The 14,060-nt window shown below is 38.0% G+C and overlaps 1 pseudogene; it reads left to right on the plus strand.

Annotated features, from left to right (window-relative positions):
• LOC134737559 (zinc finger protein 285-like) overlaps window positions 1-14,060 on the plus strand; it is a 31,489-nt pseudogene that overhangs the window by 12,123 nt on the left and 5,306 nt on the right.

Consider the following 14,060-nt stretch of genomic DNA (forward strand, 5'->3'; position numbering starts at 1 on the left):
TTGTTGCTCTAACTGTTTCACATGTCAATGGGAGCCAGGGACAACTTCCCACCCCATCATAATATTTCATTTTCTCAAAACCTCTGGACAGGTGATTCACAAATTCTCTTTCTTCTCATGGGAGACGGGATTAAAAAAACATTTTGAATCTTCAGGAAAAGGGGTTAAATTGCCTTTCTCAAGAAGTGCTTCATTGCTGGCAGATTTGGAAACAAAGGATCCGGGATTTAAGTGTGAGTCAGGATTATATCATGAACCTTCAAGAACAGTGTTCCCCACATTTAGAAGATGTTTACCTCTGTGAAGAGTGGGCAGGCATGTCTCTTCAGATTTCTGAAAACAAAAACTATGGAGTAAATGCCATTATCAAAAATCGAGATATTACAGCATGGCAAAGCCTGACACAGGTTCTTACCCCAGAATCTTGGAAGAAAGCCAACATAATGACCGAGCCCCAGAAATCTCAGGGAAGATATAAAGGAATTTACGTGGAAAAGAAATTGTACAGACGTGCTTGGCATGATGACAGCCTCAATTGGACCTCACGTGATCATCATGAGTCCCAAGAATGTAAAGGAGAGGACCCTGGTAGACACCCCAACTGTGGGAAAAACTTGAGTATGAAATCAACAGTTGAACAACATGATGCGGCCCATGCTTTACCACAGCCTTTCACATGTAATAACTGTGGGGTGGCCTTTGCAGATGATACAGATCCTCGTGTCCATCACAGCACTCACCTAGGAGAAAAATCTTATAAATGTGACCAGTATGGAAAGAACTTAAGTCGGAGCCAATATCTTATCATTCATTGTAAAAGCCACTCAGAAGAGACTCCCTATGAATTCCATGAATGGCCTACAGGCTGCTAACAGAGCTCAGACTTTCCCAGATGTCAGAAAGTCCCCTCAGGAGACAATCCCTACAAATGTAAAGAATGTGGCAAGGGCTTCAGGTGCAACTCCTCCCTTCACAACCATCATCGAGTCCACAAAGGGGAGATGCCCTACAAATGCGACTTATGTGGGAAAGCGTTTGGATTTAGGTCACTTCTTTGTATTCATCAGGGAGTACACACAGGGAAAAAGCCCTACAATTGGTGAAGAGTGTGGGAAGGGCTTTGAACAGTACTCCAACCTTCTTATGCATCAGAGAGTCCACACTGGAGAGAAGCCCTACAAATCCAGTGAGTGTGGCAAGTGTTTTAGTTCAAGCTCCGTTCTTCAAGTCCACTGGAGGTTTCACACAGGGGGGAAACCTTATAAGTGTGGTGAGTGTGGAAAGGGCTTCAGCCAAAGTACACAGCTTCACATTCACCAGAGAGTCCACACAGGGGAGAAACCATACAAATGCAATGTGTGTGGAAAGGATTTTGCTTATAGCTCTGTACTTCACACTCATCAGAGAGTTCACATTGGAGAAAAACCATATAAATGTGAAGTGTGTGGAAAGTGCTTTAGTTACTGTTCATATTTTCACTTCCATCAGAGTGATCACACCAGAGAGAAACTATATAAATGTGATGAGTGTGGTAAAGGCTTCAGCCGGAATTCAGATCTTCATGTTCATCTCAGAGTCCACACAGGACAGAGACCCTATAAGTGTAAGGCATGTGGTAAGGGCTTCAGTCGTAATTCACACCTCCTTGCACAACAGAGAGTGCATATATGTGAGACACAGTACACACATTGTGAGCATGGCAAAGACCTTCTGACTCACCAAAGACTACATGAGCAGAGAGAAACATTATAAACGTAGTAAGTCAGGGTTAAATTAGGAAAACAGAAGCCACACTGTATTCCAGATAATAGAAGCTTACTCAGCCTGTGGGAGGGCTGGGGGAGCAAAAGACAGGGACAATGCCATCGACAATGTCAGCCCGCTGCACTGGGGTGTGCCAGGCAAGTATTGTGGATTTCAAGAACTTCTGTATGCTACAATGGCAAAGTAGGTTACTCTTGACAAATGGGTGGTTTGTGGTAGTGTTTGTAGTTAGAGGTCAAATTTCCATTAAAGGGTGTATCCAGGAAAAAAATTCTAATTGGGATGATTATGGTAAGGTCTTCAGTTTAGCCAAAGTCCCTAGATTTTTTTTAGTCCCCAACGGAAAAATATTCTCTGTATGAAGAACATTCAAAAGTGTGCTCAGAAATGAAACCAATGCTCTTACTATGAAAGAATATTAGTACTCAGGTTTTCTATGAGATTCTCTGCACAGGCAAGAAGCTCTGCAGAAGTGACATTTGAAGGATGCGGCAAAGGCAGTGCTGTATTAATCACACTGGTTCCATTTCCTTGCAAATAAGAAGACTCTATTCCTCAGTAACTCTTGCAGTTAAGAGTGTGCCCATGTTTGAGTTCTAGCCAATGGAGTGTGAGCAAAAGTGATACAAGCCACTTTCAGGTCTAGCCTTTATAAACATCCTCAGGCTTCTCTATCCCTGCCAAGGTGACCTTGGAGGCTGCTTATACCAGACTGTGTCGATAGAAGGTCGCTATCTGATCTGTGTTGGATTTCTTTTTAGAGTAAGAAATAAAAATTCATTGTGTCTCACCACTGAGATTTTTAGTGGTTTAATTTTTACTGCAGCATTGCCTAGGCCATCCTGACTAGCATGGAGGGATTTTATAGCAATATGTTTCATTGTCATTGGAGTCCACATACGGAAGCAACATTGTAATTCAGAGTTCAAAGCTTTTAAGTCTTTAAGGCTTGATGTGGCAGTGCAACCATCTAAAATGGTATGGATGGGACTTCTCCAGTGATAACCTTCATTCTTTGGTGTGTACACCAAAAAGAAATGTTCAAGATGATATAGCTGTGGTAAAACTTTACTGAAAAGTACAACCCACAGACGTAAGAAATCTCATACAATAGAGAAACTCTGTAGTGTGGGAGCTGAATAAATTTGTCAGCGCACACATTAAATACGATTAAAAATTAACTAGAATAGGTGTTCTGTGGTTAGTCTTAATAAAATTAATTGAATAAAGCTAACATTTACTAAAGTGAGCAATAACATGTAAAAAACCAACAGTGTTCATTTCAGACTGATGCAGTTTTCTTCTCAGCAGACTTGTATAATAATGGGTTTTTAAAGGGTGCTCTTTCTGTCAGCTTCCTCCCAAAATTGTCATTTAATTGGGGATAACAGATGAATTCGAGAGGCGATCTCTTTGCTCTTTTTTTTTTTTTTTTTTTTTGGAAACAGGGTATTGCTCTGTCACCCAGGTGGCTGGAGTGCAGTGGCCTGATCATGGCTCACTGCTGAAGCCTTGAACTCCTGGGCTCAAGTGATCCTCCTCCCTCAGCCTCCTGAGTAGCTGGGACTACAGGCATATACCACCATGTTCAGCTAATGTTTTCTTTAAAAAATTTACTTGTAGAGATGGGGTCTTGCTTTATTTCCCAGGTTAGTCTCATTCTGGTTTCAAGTGATCCTCCTAACTCAGCTTCCCAAAGTGCAGGGATTACAAGTGTGGGCCACTGTACTCAGCCCACAATGTCTTTTATTTTTTCTTCAAAAACAATGTCCTTTTTTGTTTTAATTGACTTATAGGTTTCTTCATTTGGATCATGGTTTATTCCTAGTTTTTCCTTCATTACATTTTCCTGCCAGTTATAGTTTGTAAATAGAATAGCCAGTCAAGTGCAAATAAAACCGTCCCTGAAGTGTCATTTTCTTACTGATCAGGTGGATAAGAGTGAAGTATTTTAAAAATTCTATGTCAGTAGAAATGAGGAAATGAGTGTTCTTACATAAGTTGGTGGGGAAAAAAAACGGGTACAAAGTTGCTGGAGAGGATCTTGTCTATATATATCAGATGTACAATTTGCATTGTCTTTGAGCCAATGATCCTCCTTCTCAGAATGTATTTTTAGGATGTAATTACATGAGTGGAAAAATATGGGTTCAGAAAGAAATATATTCTAAGAATTTTGCAATGAGAAGACCGTAAACAACCTGAAGCTTCATGTGTAAGAGATTAAGTAAATTAAGGCATCCCATATAATGGAATAACATGACTCTATCAACAATGATCTAGATCTATAAACATGTCCACATATTATTGTCCATGTCCACTACATACTCCAGTCTTCCTACGCAAACAGTAGGTTAGAGAAAAAATCTGGGATACACATTATCCCAGGAAGCTTTTGGGGTTTACAATGGGTGCTACATTCCCTCATGACAGACTCAGCCCTCAGCCTTGGTGGAGGTGTCCCAGGCAATACTCCAGTTTGGTCAGGAGCAGCCCTTGCATATCACATTAAGGTTTTTAAATATATGATGCTAACAGGATTGTCTCCCTACTTCATAACATTGTTTGCTTTTCCTCTTGTAACAAAGTAGCATGGAAAAAGCAGAAATTAGTCTAGCACCCAATCAGTGGGAGCCAATCTCATTTACAAATGTAGATGCAGAGATCCTAAATAAATATGAGCATGTCAAATCCAATGGTTTGATAAAAGCATAACAGACTCTGCTCATGTATAATTTATCCTAAATATGCTTATTAGCTTCTGCCTCATAACACACACAAGAACTGAGTAGCTCTAAATACAAATTTATTTAGCTCATGAAGTGTGAGCTGGCAAGTTCAGTTGGCCTTAGCTGAGCAGTTCTGTTGTGGGACATGCTAGATTACCTTAACTGGGCTTTGTGCATGCATCTGAATTCAGCTGATGGCTCATCTGGGCCTGGCTGTTTTATGATGGTCATAGATGAGACAATGAAGTTCTCTCTGTCATCATGGTCTCTCATCCTCCAGAAGACCAATCTAGGGTTGGTCCCATAGTGCCAGGGTTTCAAGAGCAAAAACTGTGATCTCTTAAGGCCTCATCAGAGAACAGGCTCAATAATACTTCCACCACATTCTAATGATTAAAGCAAGTCACAACACTGGCCTAGATTCATGCAGTGGGATTAAGACAAGATAAAAAATGTTGAGACATAATCATTGGAAGGAAAACGAAGGAACTATTTTTATGTTAGAGAATAATGTTATTTACTCATAAAATTCAAATTCACCTGTAAAATTTGACCAGTTGAAGTCTGTTTTAAAATTATCAGGTCAAAACATTGGTTTCACACAAAATTGGCACATGAAAATTCATAGCATCACTATGTAAGTGTCTTTTATAAAATGTAGCCAAAATGTTTCATTGACAATAACAATTGTGTGAAAACCAGAATTGTCCAAAGGTAATTCTGGGAGTTCCCTTTGGGATGCCTAGGTGAGGAGCTATCTGGAGCCTCAGACTCCCACATTCTTCAGTGGGAAGGGCTTTACATGAGCTCAACTTCCCAGCGGCTTTCTCTTTCTGATGGGAGGTGTTAGAACCTGGCTATCTCATGCAACTTCTGTGAAGCTCTGACAACTAAAGCCAGATTGTCTGTTTTAGTCAATCTGTCGGATCAGTTAGTCATTTGATCTGACAACTAAAGCCAGATTTTCTGCCTTAATTTAGTAGTCCAGATTACCTTCATAGTCAATTTGTTCCCCCACCAACATGGATGCCTTCACAATTGCTCTTTAAGAAGGATAAAAGCATAGGGGTGAGGTGTGGTCTATCCCCTGCTTCACCCAGGCCTTGGTGATTCTTCAAGTGGTGAGAGAAATTGTGGTCCTGTGCGTTCTCTTCCAGACCCCTAGCTTATGTGTTTTCCCTATAAAACCTCATCCTAATCCCAGCACTTTGGGAGGCCGAGGTGGGTGAATCACGAGATCAGGAGGTTGAGACCAGCCTGGCCAACATAGTGAAACCCCGTCTCTACTAAAAATACAAAAAATTAGCTGGGCATAGTGGCAGGCACCTGTAATCCCAGCTACTCAGGAGGCTGAGGCTTGAACCCAGGAGGTGGCGGTTGCAATGAGCCGAGATCGCACTACTCCACTCCAGCCCAGGCGACAGTGAGAGACTCTGTCTCAAAAAAAAAAAAGTCCCTTATGTGTGATGATAAAATTTGATGAAGAGCAACATTTGTGGACTTACACTACCAGAGATCAGCATTTATTATAAATTTTCTATAATTAATACAGTGTAGTTTTAGCTCAGGAGAGAAAAAATAGATCAATGGAAAAGAATAGGGAGTCCAAAAAGAGATCCACATGTATACAGTGAGTCAGTTTATCAGCCTTGAAATATGTTGGAGAAATAATAGTCATTTTAATAACTGATGCTGGATTCACTGGCTACTTAACACTAGTTCTTCATAAAACTGCAGGTAATAAATACAAATAACATGCACCTGGAAGACTGGGATCAGTGGCTGCGCCTCCACTAGACTGCCCACAGAAGCACATAGTAACAGCTACCAAAGGTGTCTGATCTGTCTTGTCATTTTTTTAACTCATTTTGTTCAGGTATAATTTACATAAAGTGCAGATTTTAACAACATTTGTTTTAAAAATGTACATATCCTTGTGAATAATGCCCATTCAACAGTTTAAACATTTTCTTTACCCCAAAAAGTTCCCTTGTGCCCCTTTCCCTTCATTTCTTTCCAAAAAAGGATATAATCACTGTTTTGGTTTCTATCACCATATGTTGGTTTTGCCTATTCTTGAACTTTATATAAATTAAGTCATACTGTAATATACTCTTGTATTTGGCTTTTTTTTCATTCAACATGGTTTTCTAAATTAGTAATTTATAATAAAGCGTATTGCATTTTTTATTATTGTTTATAAATTCTGTTCTAAAAACATTCTATGTTAGTAAAATTTATAGTAAACTTCTATAATGTACATACTTTTCTTTCTGGAGAGCCATTTATTAAACATTTATTAGCATACCACCAACAGAGGAGATGTAACCCCAGAATTGGCCTTTTTCTTCTGAAGTCAACTGGCTTTGAATTAGAATGTAGCATTAGTTATTATTCCTCATTCCCCACTCATTCTCTGTATCTACTTCCCTTATTTTTTTCTTTTATTTTTCTGCAGACACTATGGTTACTTAAGTATCTACTTTTCTTTTTCTGCATGTCTTTGAGTGGAGACACTGGTCACCTTTGTTCCCCACTGTCTTTTCAAAGGTGCATTTTAGGAAACAAAAATATAGTGTTTCCCTCTAGAGCAGTAGATTTGTTTATGGCCCACTCTAGTGAAGACAGTGTCTCCCTCTAGGGCGAAGGGCAGTGGTTTTGTTCCCATGGGCTATGATAAAAGATTCAGGTTTCCTAAGCTTAGGGTTCTATTCTTACAACGCAGCCTGCTAGGCCTGCAGCACCTGGCCTTCCAAGTCACTCTACGGGATTAGAATGCCAAAAATCATTGCAAAGAATGACACTCTGGCTACTGCTGTGGTTGTGACTAATAAAGTCCTTTGTCTCAGAGCCAGGAGTCTCTTGTCTTGTGCCAGCATCTGTGAGACTGTCAGGCTAACTTTTGAGCTCATAAATTGGTTACTTTCAGATCCTTGGTTTTTGATGGAAATAAATGTCTCTTAATCTTAGATGCAAACTAGAGCTACCTGGAATGCTTTCAGCTTTTTACAATTTTTTACTGGTGAAATATACATAACATGAAATTTACCATCTTCACCATTTTTAAGTGTATAGCTTAGTAATGTTAAGTACATTTACATTGTTGTAAGACCAGTCTCCAAAACTCATTTTATCTTGCAAAACTAAAACTCTATCCCATTCAAGAGCAACCCTCAATTTTCCCCTGCTCCCAGCCACTGGCAACCACTATACTTTGTGTCTCTATGCATTTGACTTCTCTGAGTCACATAAATGGAATCATACAGTATTTGACATTTTTTTTTTTCTTTTGAAATGGAGTCTCGCTCTGTCGCCCAGGCTGGAGTGCAGTGGTTCCATCTTGGCTCACTGCAAGCTCCGCCTACAGGGTTCACGCATGCCATCTTCCTGCCTCAGCCTCCTGAGTATCTGGGACTACAGGCACATTCCGCCACGCTCGGCTAATTTTTTGTATTTCTAGTAAAGATGGGGTTTCCCCATGTTTGTCAGGATGGTCTCGATCTCCTGACCTTGTGATCCACCCACCTCGGCCCCCAAAAGTGCTGGGATTTTACAGGCGTGAGACACCACACCCGGCCCAGTATTTGCCTTTTTGTTACTGGCTTATTTAACTTACCATAATGTCCTTAAGGTTTATTTGTGTTGTAGAATATGTCAGAATTTTCTTCCTTTGTACACTTGGGTTTCTTCCACTTTTTGGGTACTGTGAATAATGCTGTTATGAACATAGGAGTACAAATATCTCTTCAGGACCTTGCTTTCAATTCTTTTGAACACATACCCCGAAGTGGAATTACTGGATCATATGATAAATGTATTTTCAATTTTTTCAGGATCTGCCATTCTGTTTTCGATAGAAGCTGCCACCATTTAACATAATGATTTTAACTTCATTTATATTATTATGCTTGTCATCTTCTTTTTACGTTCAGAGTAATCAGGAAATTACCAGTTTGCCCATTCTCACGTTGGTGAACATTTGTTTCCAGGTTTTGGAAATTTTGAATTAAGCTACTAAGAATATACTTGTATTTGCGTTTTTGCAGACATATGCTTTGATTTCTCTTGGATAAATACCTAAGAGTTGAATTGCTGTCATAGGCTAAGTGTATGTTATTTTTATGAAGAATTGCCGGTCCTTGTCTATTAACTTAAAGAATGAGGTACTTTACTGTTCACTTAAATTCTTTATGTGGTTGGGCTGTGTGGGCTGGCATATACCTGTAACATACCTGTAGTCTCAACTACTGGGGAGGCAGAAGGATGACTTGAGAGCAGGAGTTTGAGGCTATTGGGTGCTACAATCATACCTGTGAATAGCCACTGCACTCTAGCCTGGGCAACTTAGCTAAAAAAATTTATGTGGTTAAAATTTCAATATGTTTATGAAATTTTTGTATAATGATTTTGTAAAAGAAAACTTTCCCATACTCCCAGGCACTAATTATTTTCAAAACATGAAGAATATGTTTTAAATGGCGTCAGGCACAAGTCTAATTTTAATTTTTTCCAATTGGATAGTCATGGCTTTCAACATTTATTGAGAAGTCCCTTTTTTATTTACTGATCTTAAAGGTCACATTTATACTACACTAGGTATATCCATTCCCAGATTCTCCTATCTTCCATGTTTATTACTGAAATCTCTGACCTTTTTTTTTTTTTTTTTTTTTGAGATAGAGTCTTGCTCTGTCACCAGGATGGAATGCAGTGGCATGATCTTGGCTCACTGCAACTTCCGCTTCCTGGGTTCAAGTGATTCTCCTGCCTCAGCCTCCTGAGTAGCTGGCATTACAGGCGCCCGCCACCATGCCCAGCTAATTTTTGTATTTTTAGTAGAGAGGAGGTTTCATCATGTTGGCCAAGATGTTCTCCTGACCTCATGATCCACCCACCTCGGCATCCCAAAGTGCTGGGATTACAGGCATGAGCCACCATACCCAGCCCATTTTTGTTTGTACTCAAACCACTATCTCACATCTTTAAGAATTATACTTTTGGTACAAGGCAAGTAACAGTGAATATGCTAAGTGTCTGTTTAACTTTACCATTTCTAAAAATGACTATACCACTTTATACTTCCATTAGCAATCAATGCAAGGTCACTTGTTCTACATGCTAACCAACACTTGGGATTTTTAGTCATTGGGATTATTTGTAGTGTTATCTCACTGTGGTTTAATTAGCATTTCTCTGATAAGTAATGATGTGGTTATCAGTCATTTTATCATGTGCTGATTGGTCATTTTATATCTTCTTTGGAAAAGAACTTTTGAAAGTTTTGCTTGTTTTTTGTTGGTTTGTTTCCTTATTGTTGGGTTGTAAGATTTCTTAATATAGCCTAGATACCAATTCTTTCTCAGAAAAATACATTATGAATATTTTTCCTAGTCTTGGGTTGCCTCTTCATTTTGTTAATTATGTCTTTAAGAGGGGAAGTCAATTTGATGAAGTTCTGGTTTATCTTTTTAAATTAGATTTTGTGCTTTTTTTTACCTACCTATGAAATCTTTTTTTGCCTATCCCAAGGTTTTGAAAATTTTCTCTTATATTTTCTTGTATAACATTTGTAGTTTTAGCTTTTCATTTAGGTCTGTTACCTATTGTGAGTTCTTTTTGTGTATGATGTGAGGTAAGTGTTGACGTTCATAATTTTCGAATAGATATCCAGATGTTCTGTGCTATTGGTTGAAACAACTTTCGTCCATCGTATTATTTTTGTGGCTGCACCGAAAATAAACTGATCATATGTACTTGGCTCTATTTTCTGGAATCACTTCTGTTCCACTGATTTATATAAATATTATTAAGCTATTACTATGTTTTGACTACTGGAGTTTTAGAATAAGTTTTGAAATCTGATACTGTTATTCCTCTAATGATGTTCTTCCTTTTCAAAACAATTTTGACTATTCTAGTTTTTTTAGTTGGCTGTTTTTTGCATTTCAATGTAAATCTTATTATTAGTTTCTGCAAAAATCTGCTGTAAATTTGATAAACATTGTGTTGACTTTATAGATCAGTTTTGAATTCTGGTTCTGGGTAAGATGGGGTAAGCCAGTGGCTGGAAAATTCTGGCCTAATGGCTAAATATGGTGTACTGACTGTTTTTGTATACCCCCATGAAGTAATAATGGCTTTTGCATTTTTTATTGAGACAGAGTCTCACTCCATCGCCCAGGCTGGAGTGCAGTGGCATGATCTTGGCTCACTGCAGCATCAACTTCCCGGGATCAAAAAATCCTCTTATCTTAACTTCCTGAGTAGCTGGGACTATAAGCATGCACCACCATGTCCAGCTAATTTTTTGCATTTTTGTAGCGATGGGGTTTTACCATGTTGCTTAGGCTGGTCTCAAACTCCTGAGCTCAAGCATTCTGCCCTCCTCGGCCTGCCAAAGTGCTGGGATTACAGGTGTGAGCTACCACACCCAGCCTACATTTTTAAATAGTCAAAAAAATCAAAAGAAGAATATTTTATGACATATGATAAGTATATAAAATTCAAATTTCAGCATTCATAAATTTTGGTTGAAACAGTCATGCTTATTTGTTTACATATTGTCTGTGGCTATTTTCATATTATACTGGTACAGTTGTGTACTTATGATAGAGACAATATATAATGCTCTCATCACTTCCTACTGCTACTCAGTGTATCATAAATCACAGTCACACAGTTATTACAAGTTAACAGATTTTTGAGTGCCATATGTATCACTCTACTATGATATTTTATTTATTTTGCATATCCATCATGTCAAAACAAGAAGAGAAAATCAAATTTTGAATGTTATGCTTTTAAGGTATAGTAAAGTGTAGATTATTTTGTTATAGAATCAGACAGCTGACTATTGTGTTTGTTATGCAGTGACAGCTGCACAAGAAGAAAAATTATAACATTATTACTGCCAGATTAAAACTTTATCCCAATATTTCCAAATCACAGATAATTATGACCAAAAATAAAAAATTTAAAATGGAATATCTTATGAAAGCAGAATTACTTTTATAAAATAACAAATGAAAATGAGGCTATAACCAAAGTAAATTTTAGAGTGGCTAATCTGTTAAGCAAGAAAAGTTATTTACTGATGATGAGTTAGTTGAATCATATTTTGCAGCAGCTGAATAAATGTAGCATATAAATTTGTCTAAGACTATAAGCCTTTTGACAAGGATAATTTCTGAAAAAGTTGAGAACATTGGGAGCAACACTGATAGTCACTTTAAAAAGAAGATCATAAAAAATTCCCAATTATTATTGCCAGTGGTGAAAATTTATCAGCCATAAGTGAACACAAAACAAAACAAAAATGAAAGACAAAATTAGAAGAAAATTAAAATGAGAAAAACAGAGGATCAACAAATTTCTATTGCCACTTTGTTTTTACCTCTGAGAGCCAAGAGACAATGCAACTGGGCTTAAGACCATCACTGAGGTGTATTTTTCTGGTGACAAACATCACCTGGATTTGTTACATCAATCTATTTGGCATCTCTGTGGGACCCCCAAAACTGTTAACAAAATAATTTTCAAAAAATAAAATCATAACTCTTATACAGGTATGAAAAGACCACCTAGGGAGTGATAGACTATTTGCAAATCATATATGTGTAAAAGTCTTGTATAGAGAACATATAAAGAACTCTCAAAACTCAATAAGAAAACAATCCAATTTTTTAAGCTAAAAGATTTAAACAAACACTTCACTGAAAAAGATATACGTATGACAAAGGGGCACATGCAAAGGTAATCAACATCATTAGTCATTAGGGAAATATAAATCAAGACCACAATGAAATATCACTACACATCTATTAGAACAGCTAAAATTAAAAATAGCAACAATGTCAAACTCTGGCAAGGACGTAAAGAGACTGGAAGTCTCATAAGTTTCTGTTGGGAATGTAAAGTAGTAGAGTCACTCCAGAAAACAGTTCAGAGTTCCTTAAAAAATTAAACATATTCTTACCATACCACCCCATAACTTCAATCCTGGACATGTACTCCAGAGAAATGAAAACTTACATACACAAACAAATGTACACAAACCTGCACATGAAAGTTCATAGTAGCTTTATTCATAATGGCAAAAAACTGGAAACAACCAAAATGTTCCTTACTATGTAAATGTTAAACAAATCGTGGTACATCCATATCGTGGAATACTACTCAGCAATAAAAAGGAATGGACTATTGATACACACACAACTTAGAGGGATCTTAAGATAATTATGCTAAGTGAAAAATGTGATTCTATTTTATGGTTCTAGTTGTACAACTCTCTTGAAATGACCAAATTATAGAGATAGAAAGCAGATTAGTTGATTCTAGATATCAGGAATGGTGGAAGGGTGGAGAATGGGTGTGACTATCAAGATGTAGCAAGAAGGAGGGCTTTGCAGTGATGGAATAGTTATTTATCTTGATTGTGGTAGTAGCTATATCAGTCTACAAGTGATAACATACAACTACACATATTCATGGTATCAAAATAATTCCCTGGTTTTGATGTTGTATTTTAATTAGGGACAGTATAATCATTGGGTGAAACTGGGTGAAAGGTACGTGGGACCTCTTTTTACTATCTTTTCAATTTCATATGAATCTGTGATTATTTTAAAATAAAAAGTTAAAAAAATAATTGGATGGCTAGGATCTCTATAGAGGATTTTATTTATTTATGCCAGATTTACAAGCAATACAGGGTCAGGGATGGAGTTGACTTGGATTTGGATTTGAATACCTGCCAGGTTGGACCTACTTCCCATTCAACTTTACTCCTAGGATGCAGCCCTTCGGTGTTCTATACACAAAACCCAAGTGATTTTTTTTTTTTTTTTTTGAGACGGAGTCTCCCTCTGTAGCCCAGTCTGGAGTGCAGTAGTACGATCTCAGCTCACTGCAACCTCTGCTTCCCGGGTTCAAGTGATTCTCCTGCCTCAGCCTCCTGAGTTACTGGGAATACAGGTGTGTGCCAACACAATCGGCTAATTTTTGTATTTTTAGTAGAGACAGGGTTTCACCGTGTTAGCCAGCATTGTCTCAATCTTCTGACCTCGTGATCTGCCCAACTTGGCCTCCCAAAGTTCTGGGATTACAGGCATGAGCCACCGTGCCCCAAGTGATTTTTTAAACCATAGTTATCCACCCCATCTTTGGCAGCTCCTAGAATCCAACTATCAGCTTCTCAGGTTTCTACCTTAAGGAATTGGCAAATTTCACCTCAAACTTGTTTTGAGATAAAAGTAGTCTCAAATACCTAGCTTACCTTAATGGATTTTTTGCAGAGACAAGGTCTCACAGTATTGCCCAGGCTGATCTCAAACTCCTTGGCTCAAGCAATCCTCCCACCTCAGCCTCCCAAAGTGCTGGAGATTATGGGTATGAGAAATTGTACTCAGTCTAGAATCTGATTTGTTATGATGGTTTCCATATTCTAATCTGTCTCTTTTTGCATATTTGTTGTTATTTATTTTTGTCTTTCTCTTCAGAGGGAAACTTGCTGAGGATTTTCATTGACTTTAGTGGAAGAGAATATGATTTCTGTTTCAAATATTTCCA

This window comes from Pongo pygmaeus, chromosome 22 (genome assembly GCF_028885625.2).
Source record: "Pongo pygmaeus isolate AG05252 chromosome 22, NHGRI_mPonPyg2-v2.0_pri, whole genome shotgun sequence".
Classification (NCBI taxonomy): Eukaryota; Metazoa; Chordata; class Mammalia; order Primates; family Hominidae; genus Pongo; species Pongo pygmaeus.